The sequence below is a fragment of the Hylobates moloch genome, unplaced genomic scaffold, assembly GCF_009828535.3.
Source record: "Hylobates moloch isolate HMO894 unplaced genomic scaffold, HMol_V3 SCAFFOLD_8, whole genome shotgun sequence".
Classification (NCBI taxonomy): Eukaryota; Metazoa; Chordata; class Mammalia; order Primates; family Hylobatidae; genus Hylobates; species Hylobates moloch.
This window is the reverse complement of record NW_026652283.1, coordinates 3,445,530-3,465,480: the sequence shown is the minus strand read 5'-3', so window position 1 is coordinate 3,465,480 and position 19,951 is coordinate 3,445,530. Positions and strand designations below refer to the sequence as shown.

General features: G+C 46.0%; 1 long non-coding RNA gene across 2 annotated transcripts; it reads left to right on the top strand.

The window, feature by feature from the left end:
* Positions 1–365: 365 nt before the first annotated feature.
* On the top strand, positions 366–19,405 carry LOC131384037 (uncharacterized). 2 transcript variants are annotated; one of them, XR_009214522.1, is made up of 3 exons: positions 366–897; positions 12,908–12,949; positions 16,757–19,405. It is a non-coding gene; the product is annotated as an uncharacterized LOC131384037 (long non-coding RNA). The 2 variants fall into 2 exon arrangements; XR_009214523.1 differs by lacking the exon at positions 366–897 and adding an exon at positions 9,490–10,538.
* The last annotated feature ends 546 nt before the right edge of the window (positions 19,406–19,951 follow it).

Here is a 19,951-nt window from a genome sequence, read left to right as displayed (position 1 = left end):
CCGTCTAAAAAAAAAAAAAAAAAAAAAGCAAACTGGAAAGACCTAAACCAAAATTAATCATGTCCAAATCCGGGTGGGGGGGGTTGCAGATTTTTATTTTCTTCTTTTTTTGAATTGGTTTCCTACATCATTCTTCACTATATTGGTATTCTATATTCTTCAAATTTTCAATTATGTGTGGTTTCAAAACTATATTAAATGTTTTTCATGCAGCAAGGATGAGCTCAAGATCAAGGTACTATAGATACAAAGATGTGCATAGGTCAGGCATGGTGGCTCATGCCTGCAATCCCAGCACTTTGCAAGGCTGAGGTGGGAGGATCGCTTGAAGCCAGGAGTTTGAGGCCCGCCTAGGAAACACAGGGAGACCCCGCCTCTACAAAAATTAAAAATTAGCTGGATGTGGTGGCGCCTGTAGCCTCAGCTACTCAGGAGGCTAAGGTAGGAGGACTGCTTGGGTCAGGAGTTCAAGGTTATGGTGAACTATGATCCCTCCACTGCAGTCCAGTCTGCGTGACAAAGTGAGACCCTGTCTATAAAAAGACCGTAGAAAAAACGTGCTTAGCAAAGTCAGGACATTCTCCCAGAACAGGAGTTGAGAATTGAGAGCTTGTGGCTAAGCCTGGCAGCCTAGATAGGCCTTCCTCTGCCCTCCCACAGCTCTGAGAGCCCAGCAGTGCTCAGGGACACCAAGCCTGCCCTCACAGAGCTCACTCAGACACTGCTGCTGCAAAGACACCAAACAGCACCTCCCCTTTAGGAGATGCCTCCTCTGCAAACAACACGAAACAACACGAAACAACAGCACTCTTCTGTTCACTCAAACCGATGGTGGCACAATAGTCCCAGTGGTGGCCCTGAAACTCTATTTCTCCAGCCTTAGAGTTGCCGTGGCAGGTGAGGTCAGTGGTGTCACTGAGGGGTGTGGTGGGGGGGTACTGGCACAGACATGTCACCTGACCTCTTGGAGCTTCAAGTTCTTATGCCTTGAAAATGGAAATAAAGTCCACCTTCCTTCCATTCACTCTCTGGCTATTTGTCAAAGAGCAATTAAGAGAGCCAAGAGGACCAAGCCAAATTCAGTTTAGCAGGCTCAACCCCACCTCCCGCTGACCCTCCAATTCCAGAAGAAGGTTCGGAGGTGAAGGCCCTTGGCCAGGTATCCCAGGACTGAGCCCAGAGAGCAGACTAGCGTGGCACCTCCTCCATGCACACACCTACTCCCATGCATGTGTGAAGAGCTTTCATCACAGGTCAGTGAGTGGTGTTTCTTTGTTCAGGGTGGCAAGGGGAAAGGGCGTGAGTCAATTCACCTCAGGGAGAAGGAGGGCAGAGCATAAGTGAGGGCAGCATCCACACCTGAAGCAGCTCACCCCTCCCTCCATCCTGTCTGTGGGTTCTCTTCCCCTCCTGCCTTCCACACCCCAAGCCCAGGCTAGAAGGCACCTCCCCCCACCCTCATCCTCCACTTCCAATCTGCAGCCACAAAGGGTGCGAAGATTAATCTGGTGCTTTTGTGAAGGACTGGTGTTATAGGACCAACAGGTTTGTATGCCCACTGCACAGTAGCAGGCCAGTTAGCAGACCAGTTACACAGTAACAGACCAGTTATGCCCACTGCACAGTAACAGACCAGTTAGCAGTTAGGGCTGCAACAGAGAAAGAGTTTAATGGTCACAGGGCACTGAGCTAAGAGATGGGAGGAGCCCCCAAACTCTATCTCCCCCAGGATTTCTGGGCTGGAGTCTTTAAGGGGATTGTGGAGGACAAGGGACTGGAGAATTGGAGCTGTTGATTGGTTGGGGTAAGGGGGATGAATTCTTCAGAATGTAGAAACTGCATTCTTTGGTGCGTCAGCTCCTATGGGGTCCTTTAGACCAGCTGAGGTGGTAATTTCACAGGTATGTAGGACCTGAAGGAATATCTCAAAGGGAAGACTTAACATTTCGTACTGTTCCAGTTGTTATCTGTAGGACCCTTAGGGTGACTATAACCTTGTAGTGGGGTCTGTGGGATTCTAGGTCAATAGGCAGCAAACAACACGAGGAAGCAGGTGGGAGCGCAGGCCGACCGGCGATGAACACGAAGTGTACTGCAAGCCAGGTTGAGTTTCACTCCTCCCTTTCCTTTTGTCCTGATTCATTTTATAAAGTTTGTAGGAGTGGTTTCACTAGGAGCGCTGTGCTCCCTTTGAACTAGGTCTCCCACTTGAGAAATGCCACATGCTGCCCTTGCCTGCCCCCTCTTCCCTGGCCCCTGCTCCTCCTCTCTCCTCCAGGGCGGGGCATGAAGGGCTTCTTTTGCGGTTTAGTTTCCCTTCCTTCCTAGACACCCCCGTCCCCTAGAGTGCTTTTACATCACGTGGCCTTTCATTAACGTCAGTGATTCAAACCTTAAATATTCTCCCTCTGGAGTGAGTGATTCTTAGAGGGGAGCCCAGGTGGCCGCCTACCCTCTTGCTCCCTATGGCACCAACACCCTGGCCAGGGACCTCTGAGCCAACAGCAGCTGCCTTGAGGAACCTGGTTCTGGGAATGCATCCACACGCTCCCTCTCAGGGAGTCAGAAGAAGCGGCTTCAGGAGAAGGCAAAACAGAAGCCAAAAGACTCAGGGCGCGGGCTGGGCAGGGGCGGCATTGAGCTGCAGGAGAGTGGAGACTGCAGGGGTTAGGAGCAGAGACAGAGCCAAGTCAGATGGGCCTCAGTGTTTGGCCCCAGGCCCCTTTGAGCCCTGTGGTGCTCCTGTTCTCTGGAGGCTGGGCTGGGCTGACGCCCACATTGCTGTGCCTGGCCTTCCTGCAAGCCCTCCGCCCTGAGGTGACCTGAGCACATCGCTGCTTCTTGAAACCTGAAAGAGCCCATGGTAAATGTGCCATGAGGAGCACACGAGGCACCCCGTGTTGAACGCTGAGGACAAGGCTGCACTCAAGGCTGCAGTCATTTTCAATCGCCGGAGCAGGGCCAGCGTCGGAAGCCCAGATCTAGCATAGCAGGAGCTGAGAAATAGACACAGCGGGCAGGAGGACACGGGGGTCCACAGTCGGGCCACGTCAGGACACAGACCACAGGGTGCCGCAGGAGATGTGTGGGCAGAACAAACGAGAAGATAGCCAGCGTGGCTGCGCCCCAACATTTGCCCTGGCTGCGAAGGGCAAGCTCCTCTCCTAAGGGTGTCCCCTGACCGTGCTCACCAGTTCCTGACCCAGACACCTCATTCTCAGCCCTACTTCAAGGTCACGATGGCATGCGAAATGCAGCGTCTGGCTTCCTCAGTAGAAAGCAGGGCCTCTGAGGCCAGAAATCGTGTCCTACGGCACCGCACAGTCCCAGCAGCAGTAGCCTCCAGGGGACTCACTCAGGCTTGGCAGGGCTGGCCTGGGAATCTGCATTCCCCATGCGCTCCCTCACCTGCTGACGGCGACACCCAGCCGCCAGTGCAAACCATACTCCTTGGGAATCTGCTGCCAGACTCAACACTGAGGCCCGAGGCCCAGGAGTCCTAAGGGTGGGGTTTGGTCATATTAGGCCTGTATAAAGGGAGCCAGGATCAGAGTGAGCAAGTGGCGTGGGGAAGGAAGGAACCATGGCTTCCCCACGCCCTTTCAGCAGCTTCCGTGGTTCTTGCTGGCCTTTTCCATCACAGGCCGCTCTTCAGGATGGTCTCCTGGATGGACCCCTCTCCTCTCCAGCCTACCTGATTCCCCGTGCAGTGTCCTCTGTGCATGCCTCATTTCATCTCCTTTCACATGATCCCAGTCCAGGGTTTAGCTTCCCTCCCCTCTCAGGCTGGAAGCTCTGAATAGGCAGGAATGTTGTCTTTGTGTGGATTTTTTGTTTGTTTGAGATGCCAAGTAAGCTGCCACTCTGCCTGTTGGTCAATGGGACTTGCTGAATGGTCCTCTCACCACCCCACTCACCCTTAAAGACACCGGCGTCTCAGGCCTACAGTTATTTCCACAGCAGCCTCCTGGCAGCCAGCACTTCCCAGCAGGACCTAAGCTGTGGCTTTACCTCTCCTCTGCCTTCAACGTTCCCCAGTCCAGGTCTTCACCATCTGGTGAGGCCTGACCTGGGAAGCCCAACCTGGTGAGGCAGAAGTCCTGGGAAGAGGCCCAGAAGACAGCAGACCCTGTTCCTAGGATAAAGCAACGTGCTTCTGGGCTGCCCTGCAGGTGACAATCCTGAGATGTGCGGCTCTTAGTTACCACAGGAGATTAGAGAGCTGGAAGGGACCAAAAGAGGCCACCTAACCCAGGCTCTGCCCCTAGACAGGTGATCCCCCAGCCCAGGGCAGCTTCCGAGGAGACCACTGAGGACATTAATTCTCGGATCTATCTGGTGGGAAAATGTATGAAAAATGTGGCTAGAAATAATTCTCAAGTTCCACTGAAGACTTCTAAAGTTTCTTGTGCTCTTGCATGTCACCAGTAAGTGGTCTCCTTGTGGTGTGTGTGTGTGTGTGTGTGTGTGTGTGTGTGTGTGTTTTAATTTAGGTTCAGGGGCACATGTGCAGGTTTCTTAAATAGGTAAACTTGCATCACAACGGTTTGTTGTACACTTATTTCCTCACCCAGGTATTAAGCCCAGTAGCCATTAGTTGTTTTTCCTGGTCCTCTCCCTCTTCCCACCCTCTGTCCTCAAGCAGGCCCCAGTGTGTGTTGTTCCCCTCTATGTGTCCATCTTTGTGGTCTTTGAAAGCAACTAAGAGGCTCCCCATTTTCTCAGCTCAGCTGTCTGGAAGCCAAGCAGGCCAGGCACTTTCTTCCCGAATAAAATTGCAGGTCATGGGAGGTGTTTTTCATCTTAACAGTCACTAATAGTTTTTGACTGGGTGTTGTGCAGCTTATTTATTGGAGAAGCCGCGTCTATCTTCTCTACTCCTCAACTGCCAGGCAGAGGAAAATGGACACAGTTTTCTTCTGAAACATGATGAGGCACAATGGATCAAGGTTATGACTGGAATCAAGGAAATTAGCAACGTCAAGACACTCCAGTTAAGGCAGTTCCCATGGAAAATGTTCCAGAGGGTTCCTTTAAGTGAACCAACATGTAGGTGGAAAAGTAGAGTCCTCACATCATCATAACAGCACTGTGGCCTAAGCGGGTGGGAAAATGCATCGCTCTCTCAGCTAACCAACTCTACAGGATGTCTAACTGCTGGAGCACGAAAGCACAGCTAAGCACCCATGTATGCCTCGTGGCCAACTTGAGTCCTTGTAAGTCAAGCAACCAGAGAAAACAGGCAGCCTCCTGAATGCTGGCTGGGCAAAAGCCAACTTAGAAAACAAGAGCAAATATGCCAACAATCATAAAACATTGTTCAACCTGAGTATAAAAAGGATCTTTTTTGCACAGGAACATCTGTTAGACGCTCTACACAGTGCTTGCAAATAGCAGGATGTGGTAGAAAGAGCAATGGACTAGGAATCAGAAGACCTGAGTTCTAGATCTTGTTCTCCCACAACTAGCTGCGAGACTTCGGGTGCGTCGCTCCCGCTCTCTAGGCTAAATATGCTCATCTGTAAGCTGAAGAAGCTAGATTAAAGCATCTCAAAGGGCCCTTCCAGCCTGAAGTCTTGAATCCATGACTACTTCCTTGGCAGTTTGTGAGCCAATCACATAAATAGAGCTCCTGTGCTCTCATTTCTAACTCTTGTGGCAGTTTTAGTTCACCATCAAAGTAAAACAACGTTGGCATAGATCAGCAACGTGTTCTAGGCATCCCTGGGGTCCCAAAACCTTTTGTGGGGGGTGGGGGGGGTCAGCAAGATCAAAACTGCTTTCATAATAAAACTAAGATGTAATTTGCCTTTGTCCCTTGTTGACATTGCACTAAAGTTGCAAGAGCAGTGGTGGTGAAACTGCTTTGCCTTAGCACAAATCTAGGCAGTACTTGTGTTTCTAGTCATCATAGTGTTTACAGCTGACTGCTTGCAGAAGCAAAAGAAAGTCAATTTCATTTGGAAATGTCCTTGATGAAGCAGTAAACATTTTGATTATATTAAATGTCAACTTTGGAGTACACTTTTTAAAATAGTCTCTGTGACAATAAGAGAAGTTCACATAAAACATATCAAAGCATGATAGTTGTCTCGAGGAAAAGCAGTGTGGAACTGAGTTGCAGGCTAAACTAGCCACTTTTTACATGGAACATTATTTTTACTTGAATTAACAATTTATGATCTATGGTTATATAGACTTTGGTGTTTGATAGCCATTTTCTCAAAATTAAGTGAGCCATTCACTTCAAGAAAGAAAACTGATAGTAATTTCACGAGTGATATAACCTGAGCTTTCAAGAGGAAATTGGAATTTTGGAAAACTTGCATCTGCTATTGTGTCCTTTATAGCTTTTCAGTACTTAGAAACATTTCTAAGATTAACAAATGTAATTTCTCTTGTATAATGAGACTTGTCAACATTTAAAAGAACAGCATAAATATTTTCCAAATGACTAGTATACGATGTCACAAAATCTCATATGGGTAAAAGATCCATTCAACATCCAAGATAAACCAATATATTTTAATGTAACAGAGTAAGGAAAGTGTATTGTTATGGTTTCAGATTCCACATTACAACAAACATTTAAGAAACCACCACTTTTTGAGTTTTAGTGTAGTATCAAAGAAGAATATCCACTATTATTATCTTTAAAAGCTATTAAGATACTCTTTCAACTATCTATCTACATAAGGCTGTAATTTCACCATCCACCTTAACCAAAACAAGATATGGCAACAGAATAAATGCAAAAGGAGATACAAGAATCCAGGTCTCTTCTATTAATCAAGACATTTAAAAGGATTTCCTATTTAATAAATGGTGATGGGAGAACTGGCTAGCCATATGCAGAAAATTGAAACTGGACCCCTTCCTTACACCTTATACAACAATTAACTCAAGATGGATTAAACACTTAAATGTAAAATCCAAAACTATAAAAACCCTAAAAGAAAATCTAGGCAACACCATTCAGGACACAGGCAGGGGCAAAGATTTCATGACAAAAACGTCAAAAGCAATTGCAACAAAAGCAAAAATTGACAAGTGGGATCTAATTAAAGAGCTTCTGCACAGCAAAAGAAACTACCATCAGAGTGAACAGATCTCACAAAGAATGGGAGAAAAAGTCTGCAATCTATCCATCTGACAAAGATCTAATATCCAGATTCTACAAGGAATTTAAACAAATTTACAAGAAAAAAAACAACCCCATTAAGAAGTGGCCAAAGGACATGAACAGACATTTCTCAAAAAAAGACATTTAAGCAGCCAACAAACATATGAAAAAAAGCTCAACATCACTAATCATTAGAGAAATGCAAATCAAAACCACAATGAGATACCACCTCATGCCAGCCAGAATGGTGATTATTAAAAAGTCAAGAAACGACAGATGCTGGTGAGGCTGTGGAGAGATAGGAACGTTTTTTACAATGTTGGTGGGAGTGTAAATTCATTCAACCATTATGGAAGACAGTATGGCAATTCCTCAAAGACCTAGAACCAAAAATACCATTTGATCAGCAATCCCATCACTGGGTATATACCCAAAGGAATATAAATCATTCTATTATAAAGATACATGCACACGTATATTCACGTATATTCACTGCAACACCATTCACAATAGCAAAGACATGGAATCAACACAAATGCCCACTAGTGATAGGTTGAATAAAGAGAATATGGTACATATGCACCACGGAATACTATGCAGCCATAAAAAAGAACGAGATAATGTCCTTTGCAGGGACATGGATAGAGCTGGAAGCCATTATCCTCAGCAAACTAACGCAGGAACAGAAAACCAAACACCGCGTGTTCTCACTCGTAAGTGGGAGCTGAACAATGAGAACACACGGACACAGGGAGGGGAATAGCACACACTGGGGCCTATGGGAGAAGGAGAGCATCAGGAAAAATAGCTAATGCATGCTAGCCTTAACACCAAGGTGATGGGTTGATAGATGCAGCAAATCACCATGGCACATGTTTACCTATGTAACAAACCTGCATGTCCTGCACACGTATCCTGGAACTTAAAATAAAATAAAATAAATTTTTTAAAATAGATTTGCAAAATAAAAAAAACAGTGGTTCTCATTTAGGGTGATGTTTTTCTCTCTCTCCATCTGTCCAGGGGATATCAGGCAACTTTCTGGTTAACAAAGTGGGATACTGTCATCTAGTGGGTAGAGGCCAGTGATGCTGCTCGCTGTCTACAATGCACTGGAGAACTTCCTACAACGAAGAAGTATCTAGTCCAAAATTTCAGTAGTTCCAAGGTTGAGAACTCTGATACAAAATAATGCCACTCTTCTCACTAAATTTTTTGTTTCAAACATATGTATGTTAGCTTATTATTTTTAAATGAACTAATTTTTAAATTTTCCTTATTTAAATTTGTAATACAATAACTATCAATAGATATAACCCACATAAACAAAAGCTCTTTGGTGCTCTCAATGATTCTTAAGATTATAAAGGGGAACCAAGCATTGTGGCTCACACCTGTAATTCCAGCACTTTGGGAGGCCAAGGCAGGAGGATCACTTGAGGCTGGGAGTTCAAGACCAGCCAGGGCAACATAACAAGACCCCCACCTCTACAAAAAATTTAAAAAAGAAAAAATCAGTCAGGCATAGTGCCACATGCCTGTAGTCCTGGCTACTCAGGAGGCTGAGGCTGGAGGATCGCTTGAGCCCAGGAGTTAAAGGGTAAAGTGAGACATGATCGATCACACCACTGCACTCCAGCTTGGGCAACAGAGCAAGAACCTGTCTCACAAAAAATTGTAAAGGGAGTCTGAGGCCAAAATGTTTAACTCTAGATGTAGACAATCGACCATAGAGATTAGAAAAGTCAGTGTGCTAAGCCTCCCTGCACATCCATCCCTATAAAAATCAGGAGCATGGCAGGTGTGCCCAAGGACATGTAGTTTTCTCCCCAAGAAAAGAATTGTCTAAAGTGAGGCAATGTAAAGAGGTCAGTGCAGGGGTGAACACCAATTTAAGCCTCGATGATGTGTCAGGGTTTGTGATGGCTGCAAGGAATGTAATCATGACTGAAATTCCTCATTATTCCAAAAAAGCTATTGTCTAGACGGAGAGAGAGACAACTGAGATTTTGATTGACAGGTGGTAGGGAGAAGGGGGGTGGATGCACGGGTACAGGAGGTCAGAGGGGAGGGGCTTGGGTTAGAGATGAGGCAAGGGGACAAGAGAGGCTTCCTGAGAAAGAAATGTCTGTGCTGCATCTTGAAGGATGAGTGGGAATTTGGTGACTGAGTGAGAGGGGCACTGCGGGAGAGGGGGGCGCCTCAGCTGTGGGACAGCATAAGCAAAGGCCCAGAGGTGAGAACCAGCGTGGAGTATTTGGAGAAGACATGAAAGCAGGTAGAGAAAACAGAAAACAGACTGGAGTGCACCCCCCCAACAAAACAAATGTAATGTTCCCAATAAAATTTAAGATTGTTTGAAAATCAAGAAAGACCAGGATTGCGGACATCAAACATCTCCGTTTTTGGAAGAGAATAGCTGCTTCATAACTTAGGTGCACGGATACAAGCACCTGTTTTGGAAAACAAAATGAGGCTCTGCTCTTGAATCTTGATAAAAAGGGAAACCCTCCTGCCGCCCCTTCCCCTTCTAGGTGCTTTTCGGTCTTTGCACGGGTTCTGTCTCTGGCTCACGAGGGCTGCCCAGAGTGGTCACTGTGGATGAACAGGTCCTTGGGAGCTAAGGGAGGAGGAGGAAAGCCCACCCCCTCGGGGCTTCTCAGCATGGACCCCAGGACTTCACTCCACATGGTTCATAAAGGGGATGTGTGGTTAGTTCATGCCACACATGTGGAATTGTTTTTCCCAGCAAAGGAGTCAGTCAAGGTGGTTGAATGTTTATTTCGGAAGCAGCGGATCAACACCATTCTGAAAAAGCAGTATGCTGTTCTAAAGCACACAGGGGCAGAGGGAGGCCCCAAGCGGTACGTCAAATAAAAGAGGAGAGGGAAGAGAAAGGGAATGTTTTCTGAGGGTAATTGCGCCCACCTATTCCCACCAACAGCTTTCATCAAAGGTTGAACTGACCCAAAAGACACTCCGGCATTTGCCCAGGGATCCCCAGGGAGAAGTTGGCCTTTCCAATAGGCATTGGTGGGTGGCAGAAGAAACCTACATGACACACAGCTGGGACTCCGTTTCCAATAGAAGTCTGATGGAAAGCCCTGGAATTAAAGAGGGCTAGACAAGTCCCCAGACCGGGGACTTGGGTCCCTCAGAAGGCCAGTGCAGCGTGGTGGCAACCTCGGCTGGTGTTTGCCAAAACAGCATGTGGCAGAGGAAGCACAGCTGCAGCTGGAGCGAGATTCTGCAGGCAGTCAGGCTGGGGAACGAGGCGGTGCCCACAGAGAGAGCCGGCTCACAGCAGTCTGTGGGTCGAGAGGATTCTACAGACAGGAGCAGGTTGAGATGGAACTCTCAGAGCAGACTAGGGGCAGGCAGGAAAGGAATAAGGATTTGACTGGAAAGACAGGAGGTGAGTCTGTCCTTCCAAGCAAAATAATTCAGCGACAGGCCACTTAACATAAAGGATCTCATTCTTAGGGACCTGGCCTTAAACCCCTCTTGCCAGTAATCTGGTGGTCTAGTGTCATTCATGGACTTTAGGAACATCTATGGGCCAAGGGAAGGAGGGTAGTGCATGTGCTCAAGGAACTGAGGGTGGGGAGGGGGAGTGGGCCACATTTCCCCAGGAGGGCCTTGGCTGTCCCTCTCCAATGATCCAGGATGCTGTAGGAGGCCTGATAGTGAAGGTTTATCAGTCTAGTCTCTGAGTCCCAGTGGAATCATAGGGGTACCCCCTACCAGTGGGGCCAGGAGGTAGGTGGCTCAGGACCGCTCTCCTAAGTGGTCTGTTGGTCTCACAGCTGACTGCAGGAAATATCGCCTTGGTGTTTACTCCACCATTGCAAACAAGTAGGTTCCTGTTTCGCCAACAGATGTGCACTTTGCATACATTATACAACACATGCATGTGTACGTGGGGCCACTGGAGAGTATTTCCTTTTCAGAATCTCCAGCGTCAGAAATATTTAGTCAGAACAAATGACTGTGTGCAGAGCCATTCCTTCAACCTTTTCTCTTCATGCCTGTTAAGCCCATCAGGCAAGCAAATGGAGCTGATCAGTGTTGCCCTGATCCCTGTGGGGTAACACCGAGAGCTATTTGTCTACACAGGCTACCTGAAGTCAGTAGCTGAAACACCATAGCTGCAGTAGTAATGACTGCTGTTTGAGGAATAGCTAACAGTGCCAGGCACTGGGCTAAGTTTTACAAATATTAACTCATTTAATCAGCAGTAGCTGATATGGCATCTTATAAGCAACTTTAAATCAATAAAGTGAATCACCTGTGTTTGGTGACTAATCAAACACAAAGGTTATGGCATCAACTCACTATTACACCACACTCTGGGCAGGCCCAGCCCTCCCAGGTGAGGCAGTGGCAAGCCGCAGGCTACCTGGATCACTCCTCCCCGGCCACCTGTCCCTGGGCACCAGGAGGGTTAGCATTCCCCTCTCTTCATGCTAGTTTTGTTTAAGTAGTGACGACAATGAGGAGAACCCATGAGGCAATGTGGATGTAACTCTGAATTCATTATTTACATGCTTGGTCTGATTAAAAGCAGGAGCAAGTGGTCTCCATACTAGAGGCTGTCTCCAAGCCATAGCTCCAAATAACCTTTTATGCTTCACTCAAAATCTCCCCTTCCTACCAGTCATTCCTTTCTATGGCACAAAGCCCTCCCTTCCCCATCACCGCTAACCTTCCCTAAAAGGAATGGGGGGATCACAGGTGGTCGAGCTCCAGATGACCATGGGCTTCCACTACCCACTGTCTTTTCCTTGCAACGCCATAGCCCCGGGTGGGGTTTGCAGCCAGGCACCCGAAGGGGCATGTGCAGGGCAGCTCCAATGCAGCTTTTCCTCAGCTTGGCCCTCCACATTGGTCCCTTCCACTCTTGCCTTTGGGCAAAGACTGCATGCAGTGCCCTCCTGGCCACTGAACTGCTGGCTTTTCTCCTTGTTTGACTCTCTTGCTCCACGATGCCTAGTGGCCTGTACAGTTTCTCTTAAATGTGCCAGCCTAACGCCTTAAATAGAAATTGTGCTAACTGGCATGACCTTGATGCCTTTCCCTTACCCTGTCATATAGACTTGACCTCTAAATTTCCCCTCTAACCAAGACCTTCGCTCAACATTTGCTGATCACAAAACATGTCTAGAAGAAACAGAATATGACTAGAGTGTCGGGTTTTGCAAAAAGACTAAAAGTGGGTGACTTCGGAGGAAAGCTCCTTGCCCCTCTAGGATTTTGTCCTAGCAAGGCTAGCTCTGGGGCTGCTTAGGACAGTGGTCTCCAGGCTGTTACCTGGGCCAAGTGTCCTTCCCCTTCTTCCAGCTTGCCTTAGAGGTCTGCAGGCCAAAACAGTACAAAAAGCAAGGTGGCCGAGTCAGATGAAGTCGATGCTAGGTTTAGAGGCGTGGTGGCCAGGAGGGCACTGCATGCAGGTCAGGGGTGTTTACTAAGCATCTGGGACAAGGACGTTTCTTGATCCAGAACTGCTGGAAAAAGCTCCACAGCACATCTGATGAGAAAGGAAATTAACCCAAGTCCTTGTCTAGGTTCTGGGCTAAGAGGAGATGGGACAATGAACCTCTCATTACTGGCCATTTCTATACGTATACAGAAATGCATGAAGACTTTCAGATGGTGTTGTACATAATATAATGAAAATATAACACGGGGATGTGATAGAGTGAATGGCAGGGGGATCCTTACATCGAGTTTAAAGTAATGATGTTTAGGCTGAACTCAGACAAAAGAAATTCCTTGTCTTTTCAGGGGCGTGGATTACAGGAGAGAGCACTAATGCAAGTCTCTAAGGTAGGAACAAACTTGGGGGACAGACATAAAAGCAACCGTGGCTGAACCATATGGGGTCCAGGGGTTGGGGGTGGTTGGCAAGGCCAGGTGCCGATAAGGTCGGCAGGGTCCAGGCCCTGTGCAGCCTCTAGGGAGAGGGGTCTCAATTTCATTGCGAATCTGATTGACAAGGCTTGGAAGGTTTAAACCAGGAGGATGATGTGATTGATTTACTTTATAAAGATAACTCCAGCTGGTCTAAGGAGAACATCTGAAGGGGGAGAGAGCACGGGCATGAAGACTGAGTAGGAGGCTGCTGTGGTGCTCCAGGCAGGAAATGAAATGATGGTGGCCTTGGCCAGGCTGGACTTAGTAGAAAGGGAGGGAACTATATCCATTCGGAAAATGCTTTAGAGGTCTCTTGGCAAGACTCTATGGTGAATTGGATGTGAGTTAGACAAGAGAAGGGAATCTAGGATGAACCTCTAAGGTTTTGGCTTAAGCAACACTGGGCGAATGACGGGGCCATTTAGTTGGGTGGAGGAGAGAGACAAAGCCGGTGGGGGGATGGGGGAGGCACAGTCATTAAGAACTCTGTTTTTGGACATAGTGAATTTGGTTATTAATAGCTTATAAAGTTTAATACTATCGTAGGATCCATAACACCTGCCAGGAACTGTGGCTTTTTCACTGGAGTGTTAAGTTCCACTGGGAAAAACATCGGCAGCATCCACAGTGTGAGATGTCATCCTCAAGGGCAGTAGACAATAGTGTTGTCTTAGGATCACTCATTCATTCATTCATTCATTCATTCATCCCACAAACACATACGTGTTAGTTCCAGAAGGAAAGTCCCTCCATTTAAAAAATAACCTATAGGAGACTTTAGATTCAGAATCTATTATTTTACTTTTTTAAAAATTATCTTTCTTAATAGATATGGACATAGAAAAGTACAAATAAGGCCGGGCGTGGTGGCTCACACCTATAATCCCAGCACTTTGGGAGGCCGAGGTGGGTGGATCACGAGGTCGGGAGTTCGAGACCAGCCTGGCCAATATAGTGAAACCCCATCTCTATTAAAAATACAAAAATTAGCTGGGTGTGGCGGCACACACCTGTAGTCCCAGCTACTCGGGAAGCTGAGACAGGAGAATCGCTTGAATCTGGGAGGCGGAGGTTGCAGTGAGCCGAGACCATGCCATTGCACTCCAGCCTGGGTGATAGAGTGAGACTCCATCTCAAAAATGTACAAATAAGGCCATCACCTAGTTTAGGAAATGCATCCAAGCAGTGGCCCTGGCCTGGGCTCCCTAGCCTCATACCCCCTCCAGGCCAAGCCCTGGCACCCCATTCACCTTGCAGCATAGATGGGAAGCTTCTGTTTTCCATCCCAGTAGAACAGGGAGCCGCACCAGGAGGGACTGGGCTGTTCACATGGGGGTGACAGATCAGGAAAGATGTGACCAGGAGCCCAGGCAGAGCTGCCCCAGCCAGCTCCCCTTTTCTCTTCCTCCCTACACAGCATTCTGGGAGGCAGGCTCTGAAAAGTCATTGTCCTTCATGCCTTTGTTTTTTTTAATTCTTTCTCATTTTCAATCTTGTATTTCTGCTTTTTCGGTTCAAAAGAAAAAATAATAGCCACCCTATCATTAGCTCTCTGACTTTATCAAGCCTTTGGATTTTCTGAGTTGCAAATCATCTTGTTCCAATATTATTTCCGTTGTTCTGCTTTCCTTGAGTTCCTTTTTGTCCCATTTCTAGCTTTTTTAGCTTGATGCTGAGTTGCCCAATCCATTTTCACACTTTCATTTTTAGTTATGTTAAGAATTCAGTGCTATGCATTTTCCTCTTTGAATAGCATTTGCTATACGTTTGGATGTGTTGTGCTTTCATGGTTAGTATTTTCTAGGGTTGGGTTCTGATGATTCTCTGATCCAGAGTTTATTGAGGGGAGCTTTGTGATTTCCACAGCTGCTGTTTTTACTTCAATTTCTTTTACCTGTTTCTAAATGTACTGAAATGTCATTATAGAAAATGATCTCCATTAGAGAATTTTATTTTTCAAACAATTTTTAGGTCCTCTTTGTAGTTTAAGGGTGAATTTTGGGGAATGGCATGTGGTCACCCAAAGCTAAACATTTGTTAAATATTCCCAATTACACTGCACGAATATTTGACATCCACAAGAGTTCTGAACTCTCCTAATGGAACCATCTGCTACGCTAGCAGAGCTTCGTGAGTGACTCTTCAGGGATGGCCAGTGCTTGCTTTGTCCCTCATCAATTCCCTCATTAATTCCTCTGCAGGCATGTGGAGCACTGAGCGCCCTCTGTGTGCCAGGCCTTTCCTGGGAACTGGGGAGACACAGGGTATGAGGCCCAAAGGTTACATGGGCAGTAAGCAAAGGCATTTTGGAAACAGAGGGAACAGCAAGTGCAAAGGGCCGGGAGGTTAGTTCCTCTGGAAAAAGGGAGCCCTGGCAGCGCTGAGGAAATGTGAGTTGTTTATTTCATCAGAAACATGTCTTCCCCACTCTCTCAGAAAGAATGAAAAGAACTCGGTTTTTCTGTACGTACTTACTAATATATTCATTATGAAACAAACAAAATACTTCTAAAGAGATGCTACAAAAGTAAAAAAAAAGTTCTTAATATATAGTGATTAATTATACAAAAATGTCTGCTCTCATTAAAATATTATCTGTAATCATATTATTCGTGAGAGCAATGTGGTAGAATTTGCATCATTTTTTACATGCTGGAATTATACTTTGAGATACATCAATTCAAATATCCCATATATCAGACTTTTGATACATCAATTCAAAAGTTTCATTTATGCTCATGCTTGCTTTTAATGATTGTCAGAGCTGAAAAAGATAACTCACAAGGGCACAATTGGCACACGGAACAAAGCGTATTGTTAAGAAGAGGAAGTAAATCCCTACCTTTAGAGAATTGGGGGGTTTAAGGCAAGTTCTTGTCTGATCCAATTAGATCTTCATTGTTTTTAGCTCATGATGACACTGATGGAAAGATTATTCCAGGCGCAGAAGGAGGGTTGATTCTGCCATTTTCTTGCTGTTTTCTTGTCCTGGTGTAATTACTGTTCTTCAACCTACCCATTTCTTTGCAGGAATCTTTAGAGCACTCATTCACTTCGTAAGAGTTCCTTTGGTTCAAACTAAATAATACAATGTAATGGAGCATGGGCAGATTGTGGAATATTGCGATATGAAAGCTAACAAACCAGTCAGGAGGCCACTGTACACACCTTTGTACAATGAACCTCCTCCTTTCCCCAGTAACATAGATGTGATGTGACTGTCTGACATCACATCTATGTTACTGGGGAAAGGATAGTGACTGGTCACTATCCAAATAGGTTTCTTTTTGTTGTTGTTGTTGTTGTTTTTTGTTTGTTTTGACGGAGTCTTGCTCTGTCTCCCAGGATAGAGTGCAGTGGCGCCATCTTGGCTCACTGCAACCTCTGCCTCCCAGGTTCTAGCAATTCTCCTGCCTCTGCCTCCCAAGTAGCTAGGACTACAGGCGCGTGCTGCCATGCCTGGCTAATTTTTTTTGTATATTTAGTAGAGACAGGGTTTCACCATGTTAGCCAGGATGGTCTCGATCTCCTGACCTCATGATCCACCTGCCTCAACCTCCCAAAGTGCTGGGATTACAGGCGTGAGCCACCACACCCGGCCTAGATAGGTTTTTTAAAAGATAATATAAGCATCAATTATCAAGATCTAATATCTTCATTTTGCACGTCAGTGGTCTGTGTGGGGACCCCCATGTAAAGACCATTATATTTGTTTTCCAGATGCAGAAAGATGAGGCACAAAGAAGTAGCAGCCTGCTCCAGTTCCCGTAATTAAAGATTACAGTCAGGCTTGGAGCCCACGGTCCAGACATGCAGTGCTCTCTCCACACTACCATGGTGCCCAACTCATACTTCTGCCACAACTGCCCTCTCCATTTCTGGCCCTGTTTGAAACCCCTAATTCTCACTGAACACAATAAATCCTCCAAAATTAAGACAACAATTTCACGCACAGTAGAGCAAATGGGTGGATGAGAACAAATTTATCCAGCAGCAAAGACAATACAGCCACTTCGTGGTTCCCGTTAGGTTAAGGTTGAGCCCCTAGAGACACCCCACCTTTGTTTCTCATGTGAACCCCCCCTGAGTGAAATAGTAACAACAGGTGCTGTGATTGGAAGTTATAACAGTGAACTCCTGACTCTTGAAAAGTGTACATTGTGATAGCAATTGTTGGCAGTGAGCACTGTAACAGTGAGCTAGCAAAGGAGTTTTTCTGCTGCTGAGTCCATCAGGAAAGTCACTGGGATGTAAGCTGAGAAAGGGAGAGTGTAAGGTTTCAGAGAAATAAGGGAGTCACTTAAAAATACATTTGTTTGGTTTGTTTTTAACGGTTACAGAACAATAGACAATAGAGCCAGGTGTCTCAGTGACATCTCTCAAGCTTTCGCAAGGTGTAACACGACTGAGAGCCCATTCTGTTGAGACCAGCGGTACCCAGGAGAGACAGGGAGAGAAAGAGACTACCTAGAATAGTGTCTTCTGTCCAAATAAGAACATTAAAACAGATGGGTGGAGGGAGCCAGCAAATTTAAGACTTATTCAAGTTTAAGTGAAAATAAGTCATACAAAGTTGCGATAAAATATAGAACAGAGTTAGATTTATTTTTACTGTTTTATTATCTAGGTCACAAAAAAAAAATAAAATGTAAACTACACATCAAAAGGTATGCATGATACGTAAAATTAACTGGCATATGGCCAACTGTGATTTTCTTGCAAATATTTTCCTTAGGGATTAATGTTTTTAAAATACGTCTTGCAAATCAATGTGAAAAACATTAACATCCAGTGGAAATGTGGACGGTGTTCTTGAACAGAAAATCACAGAAATGTAAATATTGTTGAAAGTTAAATGTTTCCCTTGTAAAAAAGGAAAGAAAAAATAAAAAGAAATGACCATCAATTTTAAAAGGACATTTAATGCCAAGAAAGTAATCCCTGAATCCCAAAGGGCAAAGAACATCCCCATAAATAGAATAAACTTAGCTTTATGAAACTCACCACTCTGTTCTTATTTTTCTCATTTCACTGCTAACCAGTGACTGAAGTCAGTCTGGGTCACTATTTGAACTACTGACCTAGAAAGTTCTGAGTGCATAGATAAGGAAGCCTGTGCAAATGGATGGGGGGGTCCTAATCCACACAAACACCCAGGATTGCTGGGATAGCAAAGGAATTTGCCATCAGTGCATTTGTCTGGTGGCCCTGAGGCCTCGTGGGAGAAACAGAAGACGTTGGGACTACCCGCCCCACTTCTGGACCCTAGGATGAAGAGGCTCTATCAAAAGACCATGTTGATATCACGGCGGGAAGGGAAGCTGCCCATGAAAGCAAGTGTCATGAGAAGAACACTCTGCCCTGAAGGGCAGCAAGCTGTCAAGGCTGACGGCCCAACCCCACGTGCCCTAAGGAGAACTGCCAGTGGCTCTGGTCACAGTGTCTGCAGTGTCTGCAGCCCACCAGCCACATGGGCGAGAGCAGGGTCCCTGAAACCGCAAATGACTAAACGGGAGATGGTCCTTGCAGGAGGACCTTGCATAAGACCCTCTCCACCAGAGCAGCCTCCCTCCACTTCTCTGAACACAATGCCCCCACCTAGGATAAGCCAGATGCCTCACAGGTGCGCTGGCAGCTCACAGAGCAGAAGTAGGAGGCCCTGAGGCTGCCCAGGACTTCCCCAGGCTCCCCACTCAGAGGTGGCTGTGCCTTTTTCTGCAGGAATCGTAGACTCAGGGCAAGCTGGATCTGCATTTCTCCAGCGACTTCCTCCTTGGGACCCCAGACCCTTAAGAGTCCTGTTCTTCAATTACAGCAGTGAGAATTCTGGCAAGATGAAGACTCCCAAACCCCAAGTTACTGCTGGAGCTAACTGGGCCCTCATCGTGTGTCAGCACTGCGTGAGAAACACACAGTGGACATCACCTCATTCCATCCTCACCACATGTGTCACTGTGAGCTGTTTGCTGCTCTCATTTTGCAGCTGAAGCCCTTGAGGCTAGACGACCTCGGAGGACATCCCTAAGGTCACACAGTAAGTGGTCAAGCTGGGATTCAGGCCCAGGTCTGTCTACACCAAAAGCCCCCGTGTTAGTTATACTATGCTCCCAGAAAGAGTAGCAGAATGCAATGTGTATATATATATATATAGCCTGAATGCACACCAGAAAGGGAATGATTACATAAATTTTAAGATACCCACATGGACACAAAGAAGGGAACAACAGACACTGAGGCCTACTTGAGGGTAGAGGGTGGGAGGACGATGAGGATTCAAAAACTGCTTATCGAGTACTATGCTTTTTACCTGGGGGATAAAGTAATCTGTACACCAAACCCCTAGGACACACAATTTACCTATATAACAAACCTGCACATGTACCCCTGAGCCTAAAATAAAAGTTTAAAATATATAAAAATAAAATAAATTGTATAATACTCACACTATGTAACTGTACGTAGAGCAGTATGGCATTTATAAATAAATGAGCTAGATTTACCTGTATTAACCTAGAAACTTTCTATGTCATACGGTTGAGGGGGAAAAAATGAAGTTGCAGAAAATATATATAAATACATAGGTTTCTTTTATAAAAGCCCTGTGTATGTGATAAGTCTCTAGAAGCATCGAACACTTGTGGAAGCCTACAGTGCAAACTCAGTGTTGGATTCCCAGGAGGGTGGGGTTGAAGGGGTAAGGGGTGGCCTTCCAGCTGTCATTTGTATTGTCAGAACTGGAATATTTCATTTTCATAACTTAAAAGGTAAAAGAGGACCCTCATTTTGTGTACTTTGGACACAGTAGGAGGTGAGTAAATGTTTGCCAAATTGAATCAAATTGAACCTACCGAACTCTCCCCATCCACTGGGACACCCCACCAGCTGGGCAGGCTGCCCAGAAGCAGGAATGCAGAG